This window comes from Sceloporus undulatus, chromosome 4 (genome assembly GCF_019175285.1).
Source record: "Sceloporus undulatus isolate JIND9_A2432 ecotype Alabama chromosome 4, SceUnd_v1.1, whole genome shotgun sequence".
Taxonomy (NCBI): Eukaryota; Metazoa; Chordata; class Lepidosauria; order Squamata; family Phrynosomatidae; genus Sceloporus; species Sceloporus undulatus.
The window spans coordinates 7,980,469-7,989,792 of NC_056525.1; positions in this window are offsets into that span (position 1 = coordinate 7,980,469).

Genomic DNA, 9,324 nt, shown 5'->3' on the forward strand with positions numbered 1-9,324 from the left:
AAGGGAGAGGGAGGTGAAATCCCATTGATAGTCCCAGTGGGAAAAAGGGCATTGAATCATAAATGGAAGTTGGGCAAGTCAACACTTACATAGGTTCTGTAGATTCAGCGAGTCTACTCTGGTTGGGACTAATAATTATATCATGGCTGGGAATCATATGGCCTTTCAGCTCTTTTAGGACTACATTTTCCAGCAAATCCAATGGTGATGAATTCTCGAAATTACAGTCCAACCAGACCAGCAGGGCCTTGATTCCCATCCTTTCATTAAATTTTAAACTCATGTGCCCTTCAACATACTGCTGAACTGCATTCTTAACCACTGACTAGGTTGGCTAAGGATGTTATCACACAGGGGAAATTGGGGGAAATTGGAAGGTCAGTGCAGTGTGATCCCGGATGCAATCATGCAGATTCACGTTATTGCATGAGAGGTTATCACACGTAATCGAAGTCAATGCTTGGTCAATTCAAACCCAATCCAGGGTCAACTGAGAGATGTATAAATTTGGGGAAATACAGAATTTACAAATCCTGTTCCACTCCAAAGTAGCATTCAATTCGAATTTGGCAGGTGTGCAACGCATATCTCAGTCGCCCTTGGATTGTCTTCGAATCAGACTACAATTCCAAAGCTCCTTTGCTGGCTGCAATTCCCCCCTCCCTCCCTCTCTCCAGGTGTGTGGGGGGCTTTTCTCCCCCCCTCTTGGAGTACTTCTGGCGGTGTTTTGGGGGGGGATGAAGCCGCCCCCCCCCCCCCCCCCCAGAGACACACACACACTGCCTCCTTCCCTCCTCCTCTCAGCCCTTTCCGGCTCTTTCCCTTTACAAACTCATCCTCTCCAACTGGAAGGAAGGGATTGGCTCTCTCTTTCTCTCTTGTGACCCTGTCACAGGGTTTTCTGGCAGTTTTATTCAGATGGGGTTTGCCATTGCCATTTTCTGAGGAGGCTGAGAGAGTGTGACTTGCACCAGGTCACCCAATGGGATTCCATCCCTGCTTTCTAGGGTCATAGTCCAATGCTCAAACCAAGTACAAGGTTGCTTTGGACTGATTTTGAACTGGTGAATTGCCTAAATAACGTGAAATAAGGGGTGATGAATGCACAAATAACACGAATTGCCTACATAATGTGAAATAAGGGGTAATAAATGAACAAATAACGTAAATTGTGTAAATAATGTGAAATAAAGGGTAATGAATCAACAAATAATGTAACTTGTGTAAATAATGTGAAATAAAGAGACTACAGGTGAAAGGGATTTAGGAGTCCTAGTACACCACAATGGATGCAAGGAGGAACCTCCTGTCAGTTAGTGGTGTTCAACAGTGGAATATGCTCCCTTGAAGAGTTGTGGAGTCTCCTTCCTTGGAGTTCTTTAAGCAGAGGCTGGATGGCCATAATAATAATAAATAATAAATATTTATTTATATCCTGCCTCCTCTGATTGAGGATCGAGGCGGGTAACAACAAAGAAAATACAATATACAACACTAAAAACAACAAGCCCCACAAAACCCTGACCCAACCCTCCCTCCCAACTATAAAATTAAACAGTAAAACAAATATGTTTAAAAAGTACAAACAATACATCAAAGTTAAAAACTAATCACACATAAGAAAAACAATAAAAGGGAGATTCAATTGGTTCTGGACATTATCAATCGGGGAAGGCCTGCCGGAAGAGAAAGGTTTTTGTTGCCTTTTTAAAAGCCTCAAGTGAGGATAATTGGCGAATCTCTTCCAGCAGGTCCTTCCAAGTTTTTGGAGTGGTGACAGAGAAGGACCTCCAAGAGGTCACTGCCAGTCTAGTCTTTCTAGATTGTAAGAGTTTTTTCCCGGAGGATCGGAGTGTATGGGAAGGATTGTATGGGAGGAGGCGTTCCTTCAAGTAGACTGGACCCAGGCCATGTAGGGATGCTTTGACTGTGAGTTCCTGCATGGCAGGGGATTGGACTGGATGGCCCTTGTGGTCTCTTCCAATTCTATGATTCTATGATCGCAGTTGCAGTCCAGCAATGGAGGGTTGCATGATTCCCATCCCTGTTTTAATCCAAGGAATCAAAAGCTGAGATGGTGGTGGGAATGGCATCCATTGGTACAGAAATCATGAACCATATAGGTTCTGAATAAGTATCCTGATGGCTGTGGGATTCTGGGAATTGTAGTCCAAAAAGGTAGCTTCCCCAGGCTCTGCTTCTAATTCTGGATGCCTTTTAGAACATTTTGGAAATAGGAAGGACCTATGTAAAAAAAGATTTGGGATCTTTTTTTTTAATAGAGGAAACTATGAATGTTTCCTTAGCATTTTACAGCTCAACATTTATGAGCTGGTTTTGTGGCCAAGAGACCGAAGCCACACAGATTTACACGAGTGCCTCAGGCAAAGCTGTAATCTCTCCCTGCAACATAGGGATAAACCTATTGCTTGTAATATGACTGATGACATACTTTACAGGGTGACGGCAACGATGGGAAAGAAGCATTCGGAAGGCCATCAAGCACTGCCTGTCCCCCACCTTAGAACAGGGAGAGGTTTAGGCAGTAACACTACCAGATTTTGTTTTTCCTGGATGAATGCACACGGGAGAATTAGGACATTCCTGTTGTTTGTTTATTTTGCATTGGCCATGATTCTACATCAAGGAAAGGTTACACAACTGACATTCATGCGGCAGTTTTGCAATGACATCTTATTTGTGACACTATGCAGCTCAAGTGTGCCTGAGCATCTGTACTTGTAATGCACAACTATGCACAATTCACATGCACAATCATATGAAACCATGCATAGTGGTATTACATGTGCAGCATAATCTCCATACAATCTAAGTCTACCTTATCTGTAATGCCTGGAACCAGAGGTGTATGGGATTTCAATAGATATATTTGCATATATGTACATAGAGGTGTCTTAGAAATGGGCCTCAAGTCTAAACCTGTCATTGATTTATGTTTCATGTACATGTTGTTGTTGTTGTTGTTGTTGTGTGCCTTCAAATTGTTTCTGACTTTCAAATTGTTTCCGACTTTTAGCAACTCTAAGGTGAACCAAAACCCCTCCAAGAGGAGTTTACTTGGCAAGATTTGTTCAGCCTGAAAGAAATTTTATACAATATACAAATAATTTTGTGTATGAAACAGAGGTCCAAAACAGATTGCAGAAATAATCCGGTTTGATACCGCTTTAACTGCCCTGGCTCAGTGCTAGGGAATTCTGGGAACTATAGTTTATTATGGCACCAGAGCTCTCTGACAGAAAAGGTTAAATGTTTCACAAAACTACAGTTCCCAGAATTCCCTAGCTTTGAGCCAGGGCAGTTAAAGCAGTAACAAACTGGATTATTTCTGCAGTATGTTTCGGGCCAGAGTTTGTGTGCACTGAACTATCAGAAAGCAAAGGTGTCACTGTCTCAGCCATCCATGAACAAAGTTTTGGTCTGCTGTGGAATATTTTTGGCTTTAGAATTCCAAATAAAGGAGATTCAGCCTGTTCTTTGAGCCATTTGGTGATAACAAATGAGAGGGCTTCTTCCAGGATTTGAAACTCCATCTCTAGAAAGATGAAGGGGTCATTCACACTAGGAAATAATCCGATGTGGAAACTGGGTTATTTCCATGGTGTTCACACTTGCCCCAGTTGCACTCAGTACAGTTTTCAGGGGGGCTGCCAAAAACCCCACTTGACCTGGTGCATTTTGCACCAGGTCACCTACCGCATCTTTTTTTTGTGGCACCGCAGTGATCCAGATCTTTGGTAGTGAGAACTCACTACCAGAGAGATCTGGATTGCACGGGATTGTTTTGAAAATGGAGGCTCATGCATCCTCGTCCTCCTTCCGCTTCCTCCTTTTCTTCCCTCTTTTTCCTCTCCCCCCTCCTGTCATGATTGAATCTCTCCATGGCATTTTATCCCTATTGCTGTTCCCTGAGTGTGAATGGCAATAGGGATAAAATGCCACTGACTGAGAGATTCATTCATGGCAAATATACGGAAATGACCCAGTTTCCACACTGGGTTATTTCCTAGTGTGAATTCCTCAGTTTAGTCAAAAAAGTTCTCCATCAGAGAGGTTTATAAGATCTGTACTATGATTGTCCCTGCCCTCAAACTTACAGTCTAAAGCACAAGTGTCTTACTTACTGCTTGTGATTGAAAATGTTCCTGCAGTCAGGATTTTAGGAGTTGATTGCAAAGGGCTTTTAATAGTGTGCTCTTTTGTTCATTTTGTTTAATTTTTTTCTTTAAAAGTGATTACATATGTTTGTTCTTAATTGCCATCAGGTCAGCTTCAGTTTATGATGACTCTGTGAATGGGAGGCTTCCAAGTCACCCTGTTATCAACAGTCTTGCTCAGGTCTTGCAGATTCAGGGCCACTGTAGCTTTTTTCAATGAGTCTCTCCATCTAGAATGAGGGCTCCCTTTTTTCCTAATGCCTTGTACCTTACTAAACATTATTGTCTTTTCTAATGAGTCATGTCTTCTCATGATATGTCTACAGTATGACAGTCTCAATTTAGTCATCTTGGCTTGAAGGGAGAGTTCAGGCTTAATTTGCTCTAGGAGCTATTTATTTCTAATTTTGACAGTCCAGGGTGTCTGCACAACCCTCCTCCAGAAACACATTTCAGGACATTATCACACTGTATCTCATCATTTTCCCAGGCGGACACAGGTGCATTTAAGTGTTAAAGACAGGTCTTACTGCATTCACCCATGGCCAGGGGTATGCAGCCTGTCTACAACCTGGGCTTCTCTGCTGGATTTTCACACACTGGAAAAACCTGTGTACGAAAATCCACCAGAGAAGCCTGGGTGGCATATGTGCTGCATATGGGCTGCATACACTGTGCCATGGATAAATGTGGTAAGACCAGTCTGACAATTAAACACACCTGTATCCCCTTGGGAAAATGACAGGGTACAGCGTGTGTAATAACATCCTTAGATAAGCTTATTCTCTTCTTAAGTTCTTTCTTCACTCCCCAGATTTCACAATGACGCAAAGAAATCAGATATGATGGCATGAGCAATTCTGTCCACGGTATTCAGTGACATATCTTTACACTTGAGGATCTTGTCTAGTTTCATAACTGGCCTTCCAAGTCCCAGTCTTCTTTTATAATTCTCATATATATATATATATATATATATATATATATATATATAGTCAGAGAGAGAGAGAGAGACTGACTTGAGATATAGATATAGATATGAAGTCTCTCTCTCTGTCTCTCTCTCTCTCTCTGTCTCTCTCTCTCTCTCTATATATATATATATATTAATGAAGATTGGAATTTTGAAGGTCAGTTATGAAAGAACTAGACAATACTTTCAAGTGTTAGGATATGTCATCTAATGCCATGGGCTTGTGTGTGTGTGTGTGTGTGTGTGTGTGTGTGTTGTTATTGTGTGCCATTGGTTGTTGTTGTGTGCCTTCAAGTCGTTTCTGACTTATGGTGACTCTAAGGTGAACCTGTCATGGGGTTTTCTTGGCAAGCATTGTTCAGAAGAGGTTTGTCATTACTTTCCCCTGAGGCTGAGAGTATGTGGCTTGCTCAAGGTCTCCCAGTGGGTTCCATGGCTGAGCTGGGAATCGAACCCTGGTCTCGACAGTCATCGTCCAACAGTCAAACCACTAGGTCATGCTAGCTCAATTTAAAACCATAAATATTATTGTGGGGAAGGTAATTGTCCTTTATCCGGTATCGTCATGGTCTGTAGTACTCTCACTGCCATGAATTGAATTGAAAACAGGCAGCTGGAGAAGCCCCTTGGATTCATACCACAATTGTTTGTTCAAAGGCATCTCATGACCAGGGCTACATCTACACTGCATAATTAATGCAATTTGACAGTCTTTAATGGCCATGGCTCAATGCTATGGAATTCTGGGATTTGTGAGATATTATTTAGCTTTCTCTGTGCCGTGACAAACTAAAAATCCTCAGGACTCCATAGGATGGAGCTATGACAGTTAAAATGGTGAAAAGAGATTCCACCTAAATATTAGGAACAACTTATTTACTGTAAGACCTGACTGTGGAATAGATTGTGTTGGAAGATGAGGGACCCCTCTTCCTTAGAGGCCTTATCTCTCAGAAGTGTTTTAATTGTGTATTCTGGCTTTACAGAGGGCTGGACTGGAAAATGAATTTAAACACCAAGAAATGCAAGGTCATTCCATTTAGGGTGGAAAAATGAAATGCATAGATATAGGCTGGGGGACACCTGGCTAAGGAGACTACGTGTGAAAGGGATCTAGGAGTCTAAGTGTACCACAGGTTGAACATGAGTCAATCGTGTGATGTGGCCAATGCCAACTAAAAAGGCCAATGCCATTCTAGGCTGCATCAATGGAAGTATAGTGTCTAGATGAAGGAAAATAATAGTTTCACTCTATTCTGCTCTGGTCAGGCCCCACCTGGAATACTGTGTCCAGTTCTGGGCACCACAATTCAAAAAGGACATTGAGAAACTGGAGTGTGTCCAAAGGAGGGTGACTAAAATGGTGAAGGGTCTGGAAACCATGCCCTATGAGGAGAGACTTAGGGAACTGGGTATGTTTAGCCTGGAGAAGAGAAGGTTAAGAGGTGATATGATAGCTCCGTTTTAATACTTGAAGGGATGTCATACTGAGGAGGGGGCAAGCTTGTTTTCTACTGCTCCAGAGACTAGAACACGGAACAATGGATGCAAGCTCCAGGAAAAGAGATTCCATCTCAACATTAGGAGGAACTTCCTGACAGTAAGAGCTTTTCAATGGTGCAACACATTTCCGTGGAGAGATCTTTAACCAGAGGTTGCCTAGCCATCTGTCAGGGATGCTTTGATTGAGAATTCCTGCATGGCAGGGGGTTGGACTTGATGGCCCTTGTCGTCTTTTCCAATTCTATGATTCTGTGATTCTATGAAAGGTATGTTGGTCCAGCTTTGTCCTGTTAGGGCCCTCTGTTGCCTTTCCTTCTGCTAAAGCTGCCCTGCCATATTACACAAACTCTACCAACCAGCCGTAAATAAACCCTGCATCTTTAAGACGTTTGGTACAATATGCTTGTTGAATTACAGCTTTTTAATCAAATACATGTAACCATGTCACTTAAAGGGCTCAAGAGAAGAAATAATACGAGGGGGGGAAAACACAATTGGAAGAGCATAATATTAAAACCAGCTGCTTTGTTATACCCCCACCACACTTAATCAGTTTTGAATGTTCTGGAGGGGAAGGGGAGGCAGGAGAGAACACAGCCAAAACACCATATTTCAGTCCATCTTTTTTGGATCCTGCTAAGTCTGCTTTACGTTTTTTGGGGGGAACCCAGCAGGAACTGCCAGGATAGGAGAAAGATGGGGAGGGGAGGGTTGTCACACGTCCCCTTTGTAATCTGGAATGGTTGCTCTCCGTCTCTGCTTTCGATGCCAGCTTTGCAGGAGGGCTGAAAAGGCAGGTTCGCATTGGAGCTAAGAAATTAATAAGAGAGCGTTGAGATCAGCTGAAGAAAATACTGTAAATTCAAAATTGAAGGATATGGTTTTTTTTAAATGGTTTTAATTTTCTGATCATTTAATTGCTTTTTAACTTTGGTGTGCTGCAATTTTGAAAAACTCTTACCTGTTTTATCTTGTATCCCACCTTGAGTCCCAAACTGGGGGAAAGGGAGTATATAAATAAGTTGTTATTGTTGATGTGTAGCTTCAGGTCATTCCTGACTTATGGCAACTCTAAGGCAAATCTATCACAGGGTGTTCTTGGTAAGATTTGTTCGGGGGGGGGGGTGCCTTGGCCCTTCTCTGAGGCTGAGAGAGTGTGACATGTCAGAGATCACCCAGTGGGTTTTCATGCCTGAGCAAGGATTCAAACCCAAGTCTCCAGAATCATAGTCCAAGCCAACATTCAAACCACTATGCCACACTGGTTCCCTATAAATAAATAAAGTAATAAAATATAATACAGTGGGACCTCAGTATCCACTGAAGTTTGGTTCCAGGACTCCCCAATGATTTAAAAATCCATGGATGTTCAAGTCCCATTAAATACAATGGCATAGGAAAATGGTGTCCCTTATAGAAAATGATAAAATCAAGGTTTGCCTTTTGGAATTTACATTTTTTGTAATATTTTCAAGCCATGGATAGTTGAATGCATGGATATAGAAGGCCAACTGCAATAGGAAAAGAGAGAGCTAATATGGTACTGTATATAGTGGCTTGAGTGTTGGAAGAGGACTTTGGAGACCTGGGTTCAAATCCCTGTGTATTAATCCAGTGGTTTTCATCTCAACCTTTTAATTTCCAGATGTTTTGGACTTTTAATTCCTCCAGGTCTCTAACAATTGCTCATGGTGGCTGCACCTTTTGGAGGGCCAAAGATTGTGAAAAATGGTTTTAATCCATTCTCTAGAATTACACTTCCCAATTTATAGGAAAGGGGAACAGATATTTAAATCAATTTAATTCTGTAGTATAAACTGGTTATACTGTACTATGTAGACTGAATAGTCAGTGCTTGAAGGATGCCTGGATTGTAGGTTAGAAGAGTGGACTAGAGCTCTCTAGCACGAGAATTATTGATACCTTACCAAACTGTATGGAGCTATGATAGTTAAAATAGTACCAAATTGATGTAATTGCATAGTGTAGATAGATTTTGGTCTCTTTCACACAACACAATAGGGGCACTTTGGTACCACTGTAACTGCAGTGGCTGCATCCTGTAGAATCCTGTAGAGGCTTGCAGTTTGGTGAGGGACTGGAGTTTATCAAACAGGAGGAATTTCTCTTAAATTCAAATGAAAAGAAAGTGGGGCCAGAACGCATTCACATAAAGTCGCTAGTTTAGCGCAGTTACGTGAATGCACATTGCATTTGAACTGGCTTCCCATTGCCCGAAAATAGCATGCCATTGCCCAAATTTGTGTGTGGCAGTCTATCACGCAATAACGTGAAACCACATAATTGCATTTGGACTGACTTCCCATTGCCCGAATTTGTGTGTAGTGGGTTATCTCACAATAACGTTAAACCCCATGATTGCATTCAGATTGCCATTGGATTATATGTTTCTCCAGACAGATTCTATTATACTGGTTGTTGAAGTGGCTGAGGTGGAGAAAGTGGATGGAAGGAAAGTTTCTAAGCTGTTGCCAGTCTGCAGAATAAATACAGTTTTACAACGTTTTAACTGCTGTGGCTCCATCCTATGAAATCCTGGGATTTATAATTTGTTTTGGCACCAGATCTCTGTGACAAAGGAGGTTAAATATCTTATAAAGCTACAGATCCCAGAATTCCATAGCATTGAGCCATGAGAGTTAAAGTGGT